The sequence below is a fragment of the Neopsephotus bourkii genome, unplaced genomic scaffold (assembly GCF_033783945.1).
Source record: "Neopsephotus bourkii isolate Nb327-2 ecotype Australia unplaced genomic scaffold, CSIRO-AGI_Nbou_v1 NB_1423, whole genome shotgun sequence".
In the NCBI taxonomy this organism is placed as follows: Eukaryota; Metazoa; Chordata; class Aves; order Psittaciformes; family Psittacidae; genus Neopsephotus; species Neopsephotus bourkii.
In genome coordinates, this window is record NW_026901900.1 from 899,633 (window position 1) to 915,435 (window position 15,803).

General features: G+C 44.8%; 1 long non-coding RNA gene across 2 annotated transcripts; it reads right to left on the reverse strand.

Annotated features, from left to right (window-relative positions):
- Positions 1-447: 447 nt before the first annotated feature.
- LOC133220134 (uncharacterized) lies at positions 448-7,223 on the reverse strand. Of its 2 annotated transcripts, XR_009727648.1 has the most exons (4): positions 7,163-7,223; positions 6,629-6,697; positions 5,071-6,292; positions 448-2,280 (listed from the first exon to the last, which is right to left on the reverse strand). It is a non-coding gene; the product is annotated as an uncharacterized LOC133220134 (long non-coding RNA). The 2 variants fall into 2 exon arrangements; XR_009727647.1 differs by lacking the exon at positions 448-2,280 and having other exon boundaries at positions 2,302-6,292.
- Positions 7,224-15,803: the final 8,580 nt, after the last annotated feature.

Genomic DNA, 15,803 nt, shown 5'->3' on the forward strand with positions numbered 1-15,803 from the left:
TTTGGTTCTCCCTCAGTGCTGCCCTTCAAGAGGGAAGCCCAGCAGCACATTTGTGGAGGCACAAAAGGCTTGTGGGGCGGGTCTCCCCAACAACAGAGACCAGGGGGGCTGGTGGGAGATGGCAGACCCAAAAGCCACCACAGTGGCTCCCCTTGCAAGAGAGGTGGTCTCCACCATGGAGACAGACCCCTGGGAGCTGGGCCAGCACTGCTGGGCACTGGCAAGACTCCCTCGGGGTTTGCCCAGCTTCTCTTACTCTCTCCCTCAGGACCCTCTGCCAGCCATCAGCAGAGACAGGGTATTTGGCACTCTTCATTTCTTACAACACCGTGACTTGCTAAGGCAGGCTGTTTTTTCTGCTTCTGAATCCAGAAACCACAGGGCTCAACACAAGCAGTGCAGAATTGCTACACAACACATTTGAAATCCTCTCTACCTAATCTGTTGCATTTCAGGGGTCTTGTTTTGATCAAAACACTCTAGTTCTTGACAAACTACCTCGTTTTCTAAATATACTCCTTCTCCCCACTTCCACTATGTCCTGAGGGGGAACAAGCCTAGGATATTAAACCGCATGGACTGAAGCTACAGTATGGATATACTTTTTACAACCCACAGAAGAAAATGACAGGAAAAAAGAGGAGCACACATTAATTCACAATTCCCTTAGGGGAAATAGCTCCAGCCCCAGCCTCCATATGTACCATTACTTCAAGGGTTATCTTCATTGAAGAGCATTCCCAGTGTAAACAAGGAAGTCTGTATTTCTTCAGTATTGAAAAAACACATCTTGGTTTTGGTTTAGTTGAATCCTTCCTTTTTAACCTAAAGAAAATAAAGCAAAAAAACACCAATCAAACAAAAAACATCTTCTTTATGCTAAACATTTTAATCTATCAATCACCAAGTTTTTGAAACTTGCCACATCATTAAACACCACTAAAAGCCACACAGAACAAAAACATTATCACTAGAGATACATCACTTCAGCACAGGCTCATGAAGGAAGACGCTTTTACAGCATTTCCTGAAAAATCCACATAATTGGATAGCCTCTACAGTGGAGCTGCCTCTTCCCTGCTGGGTCTGAACATACCTCTTCCGGCAAGGAATTACTTAGCGCCTAGCATCAGGAGTAGCAGTAGTCTCTCTCCGTCTCTGTCATTATGATCAACTTGGACACGGCACTTGTGTTAACACACCTTGGGTTCAAACTCCTGCAGACTGCAGGCAGTCTTTGTGTTTGAAATCATTCACAGAAAGTACAGTTTGAAACGATTTAGGGGTTTCTTTATGGAAGTATTCTACTACCACTTAACATGAAATATATAGGAACTGCCTCAGTGCTGGTCCGTTCATTAAAGAATCGACTGTTCTTTCTCCATGACCATAAAAGTGGACGTATTTTTGAGAGCTTTTCTGGTCACATACAGGCTGGATATTAAATGAAATTGGAGAGCCTATCTGAAGCACCAGCAAGAGGGAATGTGAGCACTAAGAGTGTGGGAAATCTTGAGAGGAGCTTGAACATTGTTTGAACATGCTGTCAAAACAAGGATTAGTCAAAAAATACCATCCTCTGCAGCCCAAAATGTGCCTGTCAATGCACCAATGCTTAAACCAAGGCAGCCTTCCAAGATCAGTTGTCCTGACTGCTGGCACACCTGCCCCATGCTGGAAATGCTGGAAGCTGTGTGGTCCCTCAGCTGGAGCCAGTCTGCTGGTGATCCCTCCCAGAGTCCTGTTTGGTAGCAAGCGCCAGCAGCTGCCCAGGGAAATTGGCATCGCTGCCCATTCATGCTGGAGGTGGCAGTAAAAGTGACAAGAACGTCAGTCTCACTCTGCTGAAATGCCCTGTCCTGGGAGTTTGTCACTCAGCACAGATTTCAGAATCAGAAAAATGTTTCTAGCTCAGATAACACTGAGGTAGAAAACAAACCCAGGAAGAGAAGGATGGAGAGGTTATTTCATATCAGGGAAGCTTCTCTTTTTGGCTAGCTCTTCTAAAGGGTGAAAAACAACTCCACAGTACCTGGGGTTTGACAACACGCCCTCTGCTTGGCCCTGAAGCTCCCATGCCATCTTTCAGTTCCTCCTCTAAGGACCCAAGAGTTTTCCAATATGTCATAAAATCACTCTTGGCTCTTCCAAATTAGTTTGGACACAACTCATTTCAATTAAACAAGGCTTCCAGTAATGTATTTCAAACACTTTTGGTTGAACATGTAATGAGTAGAAATGGCTGGGAGGAGTGACAGTGACCTACTTGGGGAATTTCTCCTGCAAAGGAAATAAATAGAAGGTTGTTAGATACTTTTGCACTGCATAATCACTTTGCACTGTTAGTATCCCCAGACAGTGATATGTGTATAAGAGGGTGCTGCAGTTGGGATCATTATTCCTCACCAGCAATGGCTGCAGCAGCACCTTTCTACACCACTTTCCCACAAGAAACCCAGAGGAAAGAACAGTGATAGATTATAAAACTGCTGTGAGCATGAAGTTACTGCCCCTTCCTCAAAGTCTGACCTCCACAAGCAAAGCCTCTCTCTCCAACCCCTAAAGGCACAGTTAACAAACTTAAAGTCCCTGTCTTTGCAGTGAGAGTGCTTTCCTGGAAATGGGGACCTGGATCCTACCCCAACTCTAATGGTTATCCACAGATTTTACATGAAACAATCATTGAATAAAGCACAGAAACATCCAGTGAGCAGAAGTATCTGGTGCTGCCAGCTCGAATCCCCAGCAGTCCTTCCTCCACCGCACACATACCCCCTCCTGACCTGCAGAAAAACAGACATTTTCCTGCTGCTCATTTCTTATTTTGGTACCAGTTCTGAGCCTCTTCCTCCCTGGGGCTCTCTCCTGCACCCTCCCTAGGAGGGCGTCTTTGGCTAGCATACCCCCTTGTGCTGGGCTCCTCTAGGAACAGAAGGATGCTTTCATGAGGAACATGTGCATCATGAATCTGCAGGAAAAATGTCCATATGCTGTAGCACAGCCTGAGATTTCAAAACAGAAGCTCCTCCTGCATCAGAGTTGAAGCAAAGCTTTGAAGGCTTTTTTGCAGTGAGAGATCTCCCACTAACTAGGAGGTGCAGAATGGGCAGGAACTGGGTCCAAGTCTTTCACCAACATGCAGCAGAAAAAAAAAAACTCCACAAAAATATCTATATCTATGATGTCATTTACCTACATCTGAAAACTGCCCTCACTTCATCGCATTTGAACCACATGTGTCCTCATAACAGCAACTTTCAATCTTCCACTTCAATACGTTTAATTCTTTAGTGTTCTGGTATCAGCAAGGACATTAAAACTACTACAAAACATGTCAGTTAAACATATGCCCATTACATAAACTTATATGAATGCAGTGGGACTAAAAGCTGTGCCATTATGTTAATACTATTGAAAACACATATCTATATGTATAGATGTGCGTGTGTTAGCAGCTATATTGATACAGTAAGTGTATGTGTGAAATCCAGCCCACTGCTGTCAGTAGCAAAACTCCCTGTGGATCCAAAATTATATAGAGCTTCATCTTATAAGCAGATTTACAGGTAGTCTAGTTGAGATGTTGAAGACCACCAGAAGGATTTGGCATCCAAATTCCATATGCAACTTCAAAAGTCTTTGCTTTGAAAATCTGGGTGTATAGTCAAATGCATTGGCTGGCAAACACAACTGTAGGTTGCTGCCAAATTATTGTTTAGCTACAAATAATTGTACGTAAACACTTGTATGAACTTTATTTATGAACATGTTTTCCCAAAAACATAACTGTGGGTGCAAATGCACACATCCCATCCTGACAATTCAGTCCTTACCTTGTACCTGCTACTTAGCCCTTAAAATCCCACACACAGCAAACAAACAGAAAAGAATTTAAAAGGTTCTTCCCAGACTTCCCCTGGAGCAATATCCAAATACACACTTTGGTTTATCCCCGACGAAATCTTGAAGTCAAACAAGCAAACCCCTCAAATGAGCTTCCCAGGTCTGAGCAGATACAGCTTAATTTGCCACAGTCCTTTGTGGAGCTGCTGTTCCATGGAAAGCAGCAGGTCTTGATCTTGGCCTCTAACAGATGGCCCCAACAATATGACAGTAATAGCATCTGACATGTGTTGTTTCAATGATCTCTCTATCTTTCGGAGAAGTATGCAAGCGTTACATACCGTGTGCTGCTTCAGACTGTTATTTTTGGCATGCTTCTGCTGGCATATGTTATGATGAACCATTCACAACATCGTACATTTCCAAAATAAAGAGGAAATAAGAGAGTAGGTCCGTAAGCCTATCTTTCAACTCTGTTTCCAAGGTAATATTTCTTTTGCATAAGGGTCAGCTCCAAAGAAACCAAAACCCAAACTGCATATTGAGGGATTACCTGTATTGCAGAAACTAGAGTCCTGGGGATGGTACAGAGACAGGCTGATGGAAATATTTATGGCCTGGCTCTCAGAGTGTTTCACAGTGACACATAATCAGTTTTCTACAGTGTGCATCAAACAGTGGCAAACTACAGTCTGAGTGGCACCTGGTAATTAGGGGGCTATGAGAAGGGGAGTGGAGGTAAGTCAGAAAGCACTGAGTGTCCCATCAAAGTGGAGTTTACCTGATAATTACAGGGGTAACGAACCTTTCCCCTTCCAAGCTCAGAGGATTTTCTTAAGGAACTTGTGATTTTACTCATTGCCAGGTTTAACAAAACAGGATTTCAGGCAGTGAAATGCTGTCAAGTGCAAGTAGCAAAATCTAGCTAAAGCAGAAACATCAATGATTTTCACTGAGTGCAAGTCATTGACACGTCTTAGCATCATAAACCACTCCTGATTGCTTTCTTTCACAAATGAGCTGCTGCCAAATAGAGGACAGACGGCCACAGGGAAACCCATCTCAGCTGCTTTCCTCAATTTGCAGTTACACCCCAGACCACTTTTCCTCCTTAAAAGCTTATCTAGCTCCTCATAAAATTATTTGTTATTGCTGTGTGAGTTGTTTATCCAGTCAATGGAGGACAGGCTCCAGCAGCCCTCACTGCTTACCCCTCCAGGCCCTTACCTCTCCTTGACTTCAGTCAGTGCTGCCTTTTCCTCTGGCTTGGCTCAGCCTCACTCAGCTCCCACAGCCCCATCTCTCCTTCACAGTCCTGTGCTTTTTTTAAGCCACCTCTTCTCCAAAGAAGCAGGGACTCATGTTAGTGCCTCTGAAGGGGCTTTTAAGCACAGAGGTGTGAAAAAGCTACAACACAGAGATAGAGGTGAAAAAAAAATCACAAGATTTGGTTGTTCTGTTTAAAAGAAGAAAGCCAAACATTTTGCAGCATAGCCTTGAATTTTTCTCTGCAGGAAGAGGAACGCTGCATGCGTCTGTAACAAAGGTGCCAAAACTTGTGCAAAGCTGCATCATTTGCACTAGAAGCATTAGAGATGTTTCAGGAGTTATAGCCCTCAAAAGTGATCACTTCTCTCCCATTCTGGCTATAGGCCATGAGAGGGGCTTAGAAAATAATGGAGACTAAGAATGGAGAATCCCAGCCAAGTGACATGGAGAAGAATGTCTGATTGCAGCGTACTGAAAACCTGCTGGGAAAAGGCAAGGGGGAAAGCAGGGAAGAGTGGGAAAGGTTCTGGAAAAACACCTGAGCAGGGAAGGAGCCACTGTGATGGAGACAAGGCCAAATGCAGACTGGTGCTCTTTGGATACAGGACAGACAAGGGAAGACATGAGTCTCCATGAAGCCACTGGGGTGTCAATACCAATGTCAGTGTCTCCAATTAACAGCACTCAGGCTATTTAAACACACGCACTTGCACTGGTCTCCATGACGGCTCAGACTACTACAGCAGAAAGAGTGGGACAAGGAAGAAGGACAAGAGGAAACTAGCCTGCTTTGCAAGAGGGACAATCTCAAACGGTTCTGGGGAAAGACTTCTACCTTTGGCATCAGTGAAACAGAAGTGGCTGCCCTCAGGGGTTGGGCGTTGTGATGGGTGACACAACCAAAGTTCCAGCTCCCATTTCTTCTGCAGTCACCAGAGGGGCTCAATTCATCACCCATATGCAGAAGACATCTGATGCCTTCTTCCTTTCTGTATCATTGTTCTTCTTTCCTGTGCTTTTATTTCCCTGCACATCCCAGCATGTCCCTTCCAAACCTTCAGATAAAACATTCAGCAATAAAGCAAGTGGCACTGACATTGAGTGAAACCAAGGAGTGCAAAGCTGGCACTTCACTGAGATGAATGAGGTGGAAAGGTTCATGCTTTTTGGTTAAGGCTGCCTGCAGACAGACAGAAAGGTTAATTAGACTGGGACTTTTTTTTTTGCACAGTTAGAAATTCACTAGTTTTAACAGATTTGGTACTCTGTGATGCAGTCACACCAGTCTTTTAACTCAACTCACTTAGACACAAGGAAATTATTTTATGTGAAATTATAGAGCAAAAGTGTAATTTCTCCCTAAACTAAAGGAACTTTTCCAAACAGCTCCAATCCACGCTCATTTTTACAGTTCAGTATTTACTTAAGAGCTGTTCGAGTTTGAATAATATCTTTGCAGAAAATGGCACAGCAGACTCCATATTTACAATATTTCCAGACTTCCACATCTATGCACCTTGTTAAAAGTTAAAAGGAATTCATTGCTTTTTCCCAGACTCTTTGTCCTCCAAATTCAGCCTGGAACCTAACATTCAAAAAAGAAGAAAAAAGCTATTGTAGTTGGTTTTTCACTATCTATCACAGACATCATCAGTAATAAGCACGTAAAACGCAATCAGGAGTTTTAACCATCTTAGTCATTGCTGTGGTGTCCCCAGGCTATGTGGAAAGACAACAGCCAGCCTGTAGATCCTGTCTGTACAGGTGCAAGGGGGCACTTGTGGTCACACCATCACTGTGCCTGCCTGCTGTCACTTGCCTGTTAGCACAGGTAGGGCCATGGAGCCTGCCATATTGACAGCCACCCTCTCTTCCCCTGAAATAAAGGGCTATCACTTTCTCCTTCAGTCCTCGCTAGTCACAAAGGAGGCCGAAATACCAATATCTCCATTAAACAACATAGAGACTTCACTTCTCTTTTTTTTAATCAGGGCAAGATAGCTCTTGTGCTAACTCAAATTCCCGCTGTACCTCTGAGAGGAATACTCACTCTAAGTACTGGTAGTTAAGCTAAAGAGAAGGCAAAATCCAAGTAACTTTGTCCTAACACTGGCTTCATTTTGCTTCCTCCAGTTCTTGATGCACAGAGCCTGAGTTCTTAGCAGAGATGGACCATGCATCAACAGCTGCAATGTCCAGCCCAGTGAAGATGTGCTTGACTCTCTTCTTTCAGGCAGAAGACCTTTTAGAGCTTTGGTCAGTTCTGCTTCCAGAAGGCTACTGTATTTTGGAGGAGGGGAGAAAGGACTTTACCTGCCTGAGTTTTAAAAGGAGCAGACAACACTCTCCTGATTTTGTGAAATTAGTCTTCCTAGTCCCAGTCAACTGTTCATGACTTCAAGGAGACTTGCTCAGGGAAATGCCTGATTGGAAATCACAGTCAGGCACTTGCTGAGTGATAACAGTGGCAATTCTGGGTCTTTCCAGAGATTTAAGAACAGGGAAAAGCCAGAGTCAATCCTTATGGCACTTAATTCATATATCTTTAGGGTGTAAGCAGGAAAGGAGGTTGTATTTTCCATGGTTTTTGACTTAGATGTTTACACTTTGCCTAAACAATACTTTCATGCCTTCTTTTTTGGCACTGATGCCTAAATTCAGGTAAAGACCTGCTGAAGACATTGGGTATTTTCCTACTAACTGGCTACCCCTTTAATTAACTTCTACATAAATAGAAAATTGACAGCCTGATGTCATGCCTGATGTTGATGCTGGTAATATTAAGGTTGACTGTAAGTGGCTCTCTATTCTGTAATGAGACTGGTACTTTATTCGGTTCCTGGTGAAAGCTAGAGAGCAGGAAAGATTAGGCTGGTGGAAGATGAAAATGTTACTGGGAAAAGCACTCAAGGAACATTATAAACAACCTTTTGATAGAAGGAGCCTTACTTTGGTTTGCAGCCAAAAGGCCCGGCTAGATGCTCAACCAGCACCTGGCAATCATGTAGCTGCATTAGCTGGCATGGGGTCTCTCAACTCCAGCTGGTCAGGAGCTTGCAAAATGACTGTCCATTACATTTATTATCTCCTGATTATTCTATTTACAACACATGCTCTCCCCAGGGGGCCCCCTGGACAAGCTGCTGCAGAATCACTGTATGCAGCAGTTGTACTGTGGAGGCTCCTACTGCAAGCACTCGCCTTCGGCACTCAAGAATCTGTACTGGCAAGCTGTTAGTTTTCACCTATAATTACCAAAATGTCTTGGGATCTCCCTGTCTGTGAGACACTGCTCTCCTCAGGTGATCAGACTGTCACACTGGCACTCAGCGGATATGCTCAAGCGGTTGCCTTGCCAATTTAAGAAAGAGCAGGACCTGCTTGCAACGATTTTGCTGAAGAGGGCTTCAAGCTTTGAGGTATTTTCCTTTAGCTTTAACAGAAAGGTAAAATTCTGTGGAATCTCTTGACTTTTACAAGTACCTCATAAAGTCTAACAAAGCTTTTGCAGTGATAATAGCAGTGGTAAAGAGGAGGCATGCAATCAGTATTTTATGTTTTATATTTATATATTATATTTTATATTTATATATCACTACTCAGCACTTAATCTGTAAATAAAAAGGACATCACTGGATTGTGCATCCGAATCAGGAAAAAATGAAGGAATGTATCTTTTCTGAGAACTTTAAGGAGAGTGGGGGAGGAAGAGAACACAGGTCCCTGACAGAAATACATCAAATCAATGGCAAGACTTGCACTGTGGAAAACAGATTTTGCAATTCTGAGCAGGACACAAGAGCCATCCACATTTTCATTAACAAACAAACTCGTCACCTACTATTTCCAAACAATTCACCCACAGCATTCAGATCAAACACCCAAACTATCAACACTGTGAGAACAAAAAATGCAGCTCCAGCTTAATTTCTTTCACTTTCTTTTCCTTTGTAAAGCACCACACATCTCAGCCTGATTTTCATTTTGCTTACAACTCTCTACCTGATTTACATTCACATGCCAATATGCCTGCCATCAAATTTGCTCACACCATTTCCTTGTAGACCCCAAGAGTTGAGCACAGAAAGTTAATGTTGGTAGTTTAATGCCTTGAGACGGAGAATTAAAAGCTGTTCTCCTGGCATCAAATTAACCCCAGCTTTTTTGAATATAAAGTATATAGCAAGGGGCTACTCCCTTGGTCTTTATCAAATGGGTGAAATATGCCCACATGCACAGAGACTGAGATTAACATGAATTTACATAAAGCAATATGGACCTGTGTGGAAGAGTGGGTTGTATGAGGGAATACAAGGACCAACGCACACTGCCCATGGGCAATCATTATTCTGTAGGAATGGTCACATTTTTTCCATGTGACGGATGAACAGCAGATTGTGTTTTGATACTGATTTTGAAACAGGTCCTTGAAATTAGCTAGTGGGATCAAAGAGAATGAGGATATGAACTTACTGACTCCAGATAACAATATCCTCAGTTTCTACCTCATCCATAAAGCTATATTCTTGGTGTATGCCCTACTTCATCACCTCCAGAAGTCCAGGAGAATGAGGTTCCATCTGTGGTTTTCATAGAATCATAGAATAGTTAGGGTTGGAAAGGACCTTAAGATCATCAAGTTCCAACCCCCCCTGCCGTGGGCAGGGATGTCTCACCCTAGACCATGTTGCCCGAGGCTCTGTCCAACCTGGCCTTGAACAATTCCAGGGAAGGATGATTCACAACTTCTTTGGGCAACCCATTCCAGTGCCTCACCACCCTAACAGTAAAGAACTTCTTCCTTATATCCAATCTAAATTTCCCCTGTTTAAGTTTGAACCCATTACCTCTTGTCCCACCACTATAGTCCTAATGAAAAGTCTCTCCCCAGCATCCCTATAGGCCCCCTTCAGGTACTGGAAGGCTGCTATGAAGTCTCCATGAAGCCTTCTCTTCTCCAGGCTGAACAGCCCCAACTTTCTGGAAGCTCTCCTGTGCCCCTGCCCTGTTAGGCCTCCCCACACCCCAGCATGGGCTTTCTTCCTCCTTCTCCCTCCAGGCTCATGTGTCTGCCAGCGAATAAAGTAGGGCTGTCACCTTGACAGGGTCAGCAGTGCTGGAGACACCCTGTGCTGTGGCACCTACCACAGGTGTAAAACCGGGCCTCTCCTTCCCTGCTGCCTGACCGGAGCAGACAGGGAGCAAGACTTCAACGCCACCCATCCTTTGCATGGCTATGGCTGTAGTTGATGGTTTACAATACCAAAACACAGCCTGTGGCTCTGCCTCCTCACACTCCCAGCATCAGCCCTGAGCTGTCACTCAGGCAAATATTTTCCTGGCCTTGCCACAAGCCAGTGACTGACTTCCAGGGACTCCCACTGGGAGAGCCCCCTGGGTGCAGCCCACGGATGTGAACAGCCCCTTGTCATCAGCAGTTCCCTGGGGTTAATTACCCCTTTTAACACAGCAGCTGTAGATTCTTCATGGTTGTATAAACAATGCCTGTCTCCTTATCTATTGAAGTTCCAATCTGGCTCCTCATCACCATACTTTCTGTGCTGTAATTATAACATTATTAATGGTTATCCATCCTCTGTGAAGTAAAGTAATCTTGACTACACCAGTTAATCAATACTTGGACAAATGAACTAAGCTCTTCCCTGGGCCAAGGATAAGTAATTGTAATTATGAGATGTGCTCAGCTGGTGAAGTACAGCTACTAACGTGTATCCAGCAGTGAAGTGAAGCCCAAGTATCTACCAAAAGACTGGTTTCACAGAGGCACTATTTCTTTAAGTGTAGTTTACACTACTTGAGTAGTTTACACTACTTTAAGTGTAGTTTACATTACTATAACTGTCTCTTTCACGGACACCCCCTTGCCGTGGGGGAAGAGCTTGCATGCCCTTGTGAAGTTGGGAGCTATGCTGGTGGTGGCTTATGCTTCCGGTAGGGTCTCCCATGCCAGTCAGGTCTCAAATGAAGGGTCAGACAAAGTGTGTCCATGGGCAGGATGGGCTTACTAGCCTTCGGGCAACCATCCTAGGAGAAGGACAACTCCAACTTCAAACCCAGGCAGATGGAGCTCATATAGCCCTGTAAGGCCTTCCATCTAAGAGAAGGATACTCTAATCAAACCTATGACCTGAGGACTTTGCTGTCGCCATCCTAGCTGGCTAGGCCCTGGCAGATAAACCTCAGGTGTAAAGGGTGAGGCCAGTTCTGCGCACGCTGTGCCTCACCTAAAATAAATCCACTGCGCAGGCCCGAAGGGTTTACCCACACTTGCAAAGCCCTGTAGTGACAGGTGAGGGACGAAACGGCAGGTGATAAGGTGCACTGGAAGCCACAGACCCAACCCTGCATGCAGGCTGTTTGGGACATTGGTCGCTCGAGACTGACCCAGGAGATGACAGTCTTGTTCGGCAGCATCCTGAATGACCAAGCAGCCTTTTTCAAGGACAGCACTGCTTGCTCCATATGGAGAGAGGCCTAGAAAAGGTGGCCTAACCAAAGCTCATCTCCCCCTCCACCTGGTTGGCTAGCCGCAGCCAACGGGCATCTTCTATTGCGGTCAATTAAAGACAAAGAGACAAAGGCATACACCTGCCTCCAAAGGTGTGTCCAGATTGACACTCGCATGTTGGAACATCAGAACCATGCTTGATACAGCGAACAGTCGGCATCCTGAGTGCCTTTCTGCGCTAATTGCCCATGAATTGTCATGACTTAACATCGATATTGCTGCTCTCAGTGAAGCTCGCCTTCATGAGGAAGGTAGCCTCAAAGAACATGGTGCTGGCTATACACTCTACTGGTCAGGCAAACCCAAAACTGAAAGTCATCTTTCTGGAGTCGGCTTCATGATTAAAAACTCCATAGCCTCTAAACTTGAAAATTTGCCGATAGGTCATTCCGACCGTATTATCTCCTTACGTCTTCCACTACACAATAAGCAACACGTTGTTCTTTTCAGCATATATGCTCCAACTCTGCAAGCTGACCCTGCAGAAAAAGAAAAATTCAACTCTGACCTGCGTCACCTCACTCAGAAAGTTCCTATAGAAGATAAGATCATAATCCTTGGTGACTTCAACGCCCGAGTAGGAAAGAACTTTGAAGCCTGGAAAGGAGTACTAGGCAAGCACAGTGTTGGCAACTGCAATGATAACGGTCGTCTCTTACTAGAGTTCTGTGCAGAGCAACAGCTTACCATCACCAACACTATCTTCCAGCAGAAAGACAGCTGGAAGACAACCTGGATGCATCCTCGATCTAAACATTGGCACCTTATTGATTATGTTTTAGTGCGCCAGAGAAATATTCGTGATGTCTGCCAGACCAGAGTGATGCCTAGTGCAGAATGCCAAACAGACCACCGCCTTGTGCGTTGTAAACTTAATTTCCACTTCAAGCCCAAACCTAAGAGGGGCGGCATTCCGAGGAGGAGGCTCAATGTTGATAATCTTCAAATAGCTGCAGTGAGGGACAGCTTTCAGGCTAACCTTCAAACTAGGCTTGAAGACCAACTTATAGATTCTTCTCCTGAAGCGCTTTGGCAACATATCAAAAACAGCATCCTGCAGTCCTCTGTAGAATCCATTGGGTTCTCCTCAAAGAAAAACAAAGACTGGTTTGACAATAGCAACCAGGAGGTCCAGGAATTGCTGACAAAAAAGAGATCTGCTCATCAAGCACACCTCGCTCAGCCACTCTGCCATGTAAGAAAAGCAGCCTTTCGTCTTGCATGTAGCAAACTCCAACAGAAACTTAGAGACATCCAGAACAAGTGGTGGCTCAACCTAGCAGAAAAGACTCAACTATGTGCAGATTTGGGTGACCACAGAGGATTCTATGAGGCTCTGAAGGCAGTGTATGGACCCACATTCCAGGTTCAAAGCCCCTTACTTTGTGCAGATGGCCAAACGCTTCTTACAGATAAAATCTCCATCCTGAATCGTTGGTCTGAACATTTTCAAACCCTCTTTAGTGCTAATCGTGTAGTCCAAGGCGAAGGAATCCAGCACATTCTGCAACATCCAGTGAAAAACGAATTGGATTTAGCCCCTACCATGGGAGAGACTCTTAAGGCCATACAGCAGGTGAAAACTGGCAAGGCAGCTGGGGTTGACGGAGTCCCACCTGAAATATGGAAGCATGGAGGCCAAGCACTTCACGCTAAATTTCATGAGCTAGTTGTGTGCTGTTGGGAACAAGGCAAAATACCGTCAGACTTTCGTGACGCAATCATCGTCACTCTGTATAAGAAAAAAGGTGCCAAGTCAGACTGCTCAAGCTACCGTGGTATAACTCTGCTCTCCATTGCTGGTAAAATTCTTGCAAGAATACTATTGAACAGACTAGTACCTGCTATCGCAGAAGAACTTCTACCTGAAAGTCAGTGTGGTTTCAGGGCTAATAGAAGTACCACAGACATGGTATTTGTTCTCAGACAACTGCAAGAAAAGTGTAGAGAACAGAATAAGGGGTTATACGTAACTTTCGTTGACCTCACCAAAGCTTTTGACACTGTGAGCAGGAAAGGCTTGTGGCTGATCTTAGAACGATTAGGTTGTCCCCCCAAGTTCCTCAAAATGATTATTCTGTTACATGAGGATCAGCAAGGCCAAGTCAGGTATGGCGATGCACTCTCTGAGCCTTTCCCAATAACCAGTGGTGTGAAACAAGGTTGCGTTCTCGCACCAACCTTATTCACAATCTTCTTCAGCATGATGCTCCAAAGGGCTACAGCAGACCTCGACGAACAAGACGGCATTTATATTCGATATCGTACCGATGGTAGCCTATTCAATCTAAGGCGACTGAAGGCCCACACTAAGACCCTAAATCATCTTGTCCGTGAACTGCTCTTTGCTGATGATGCCGCCCTTGTTGCCCACACAGAAGCAGCTCTGCAGCGTTTAACATCTTGCTTTGCGGAGGCGGCTGAGGTTTTTGGGCTGGAAGTCAGCTTGAAGAAGACAGTAGTCCTCTACCAACCTGCACCACAAGAAGATTATCGCCATCCCCATATTACCATCGGCGAGTCAGAGCTTAAGACAGTTCAGCAGTTCAGCTATCTGGGAAGCATCATTTCCTCGGATGCCACGATCGACAAAGAGATAGACAACAGAACAGCAAAGGCATATAGAGCCTTCGGAAAACTCCATAAAAGAGTCTGGTGCAATAAACACCTGAAGAAAAGTACAAAGATCAGTGTCTATAGAGCCATTGTATTGTCTACTCTTTTATATGGGTCTGAATCATGGGTCATCTACCGTCATCACCTGCGACTCCTGGAATGCTTTCATCAGCGCTGCCTCCGTACAATTCTAAACATCCATTGGACTGACTATGTGTCTAATGTCACTGTCCTCGAACAGGCAGGGGTCACCAGCATCGAGGCCATATTGCTGAAATTGCAGCTGCGCTGGGCAGGGCACGTCTCTAGAATGAAGGATCACCGCCTCCCCAAGATCGTGTTTTACGGTGAACTTGCCACCGGTAGCCGCAAGAGAGGTGCCCCAAAGAAGAGATACAAGGACTCCCTGAAACAATACCTTAGCCTTGGCCATACTGACTACCATCAGTGGTCCACTTTGGCCTCCAATCGGGAGACTTGGAGGCACACCATACATAATGCCGCTGACTCCTTTGAGAGTTCACGAAGAACTAGTCTCGAGGAGAAAAGACAACGCAGGAAGAATCGTGTCCCACCTGTTCCACCCAAGGAGACCTTCTGCTGTGCTTTTTGTAGCTGGATTTGCCTATCCCACATTGAGTTAAGCACTTGTCAGAAACCATTAGCTTTAGCTAATCAGTTATCATCCTAAGGAATGACAAGTGAGAGTCTAGTGGACTGACTGTCGAGGTCCCTTCTTGGCACCGTTGTCCATCTGTCCATGTGAACACTGAGCAGAAGGCACTGCATTCACAGTGAGGATGCAGGGCATAAACGGGAAAGGCATCAGAAGGTGGGGTGGATACGGACCAAAGAAAACAGTAATTTACTACAAGTCTTGAACACTTTGAGGCATCTGGTAGTCAGCATGGGCTAGTTACGTTATGTTTGCTCTTTTTTCTGCAGAAGAACAGCATGTGCAACTTTGCAGAACCCTGGGCAGCAATTACAGCATAGGAGACCATGGAAAATCTGCTCAGAAAATAATCTGGCCTCTTTTTAATTTACATGTGCATACATACACACACTAAAGAACCGTATTGCCTGAGGAGCCACACACTAGATTAATTAGGGTAAATGGTAATTTAAACGCAGAAGGGAAGGAGGGCAATAAAATACCAGTTTGCTTGTTTTGCTTTAGTGTTCTAATAAGACTAGAATAAGTTAGTTTTTGTTTAGGGCTTTACAGATCCCAGTACTGGGAAATGCCCGACAGTGAAAGATGTGTGCAGGCTGCAAGCACTTAGGCAAATGTGTGAATGTAGATGTACTGTCTGTCATCTTAGCACAAAATGTTGTGCAGGGATCTGCAAGAAATAAAGGTCCTTTTTACAGCAGCAAAGATGAAGCCGTCTTCTGAAAGGGAAACACAAGTCATCTTTCACCATGCTGTAGCACTTCAGGCAACTGAAAGTAAGGTTAAAGATGGAATCAAAGGGCACAGATGCTGTCTATAACAACTTCTGGGGTGAGACTGCCAGAGAGGCTGGCCAGGAGAGCAGTCACT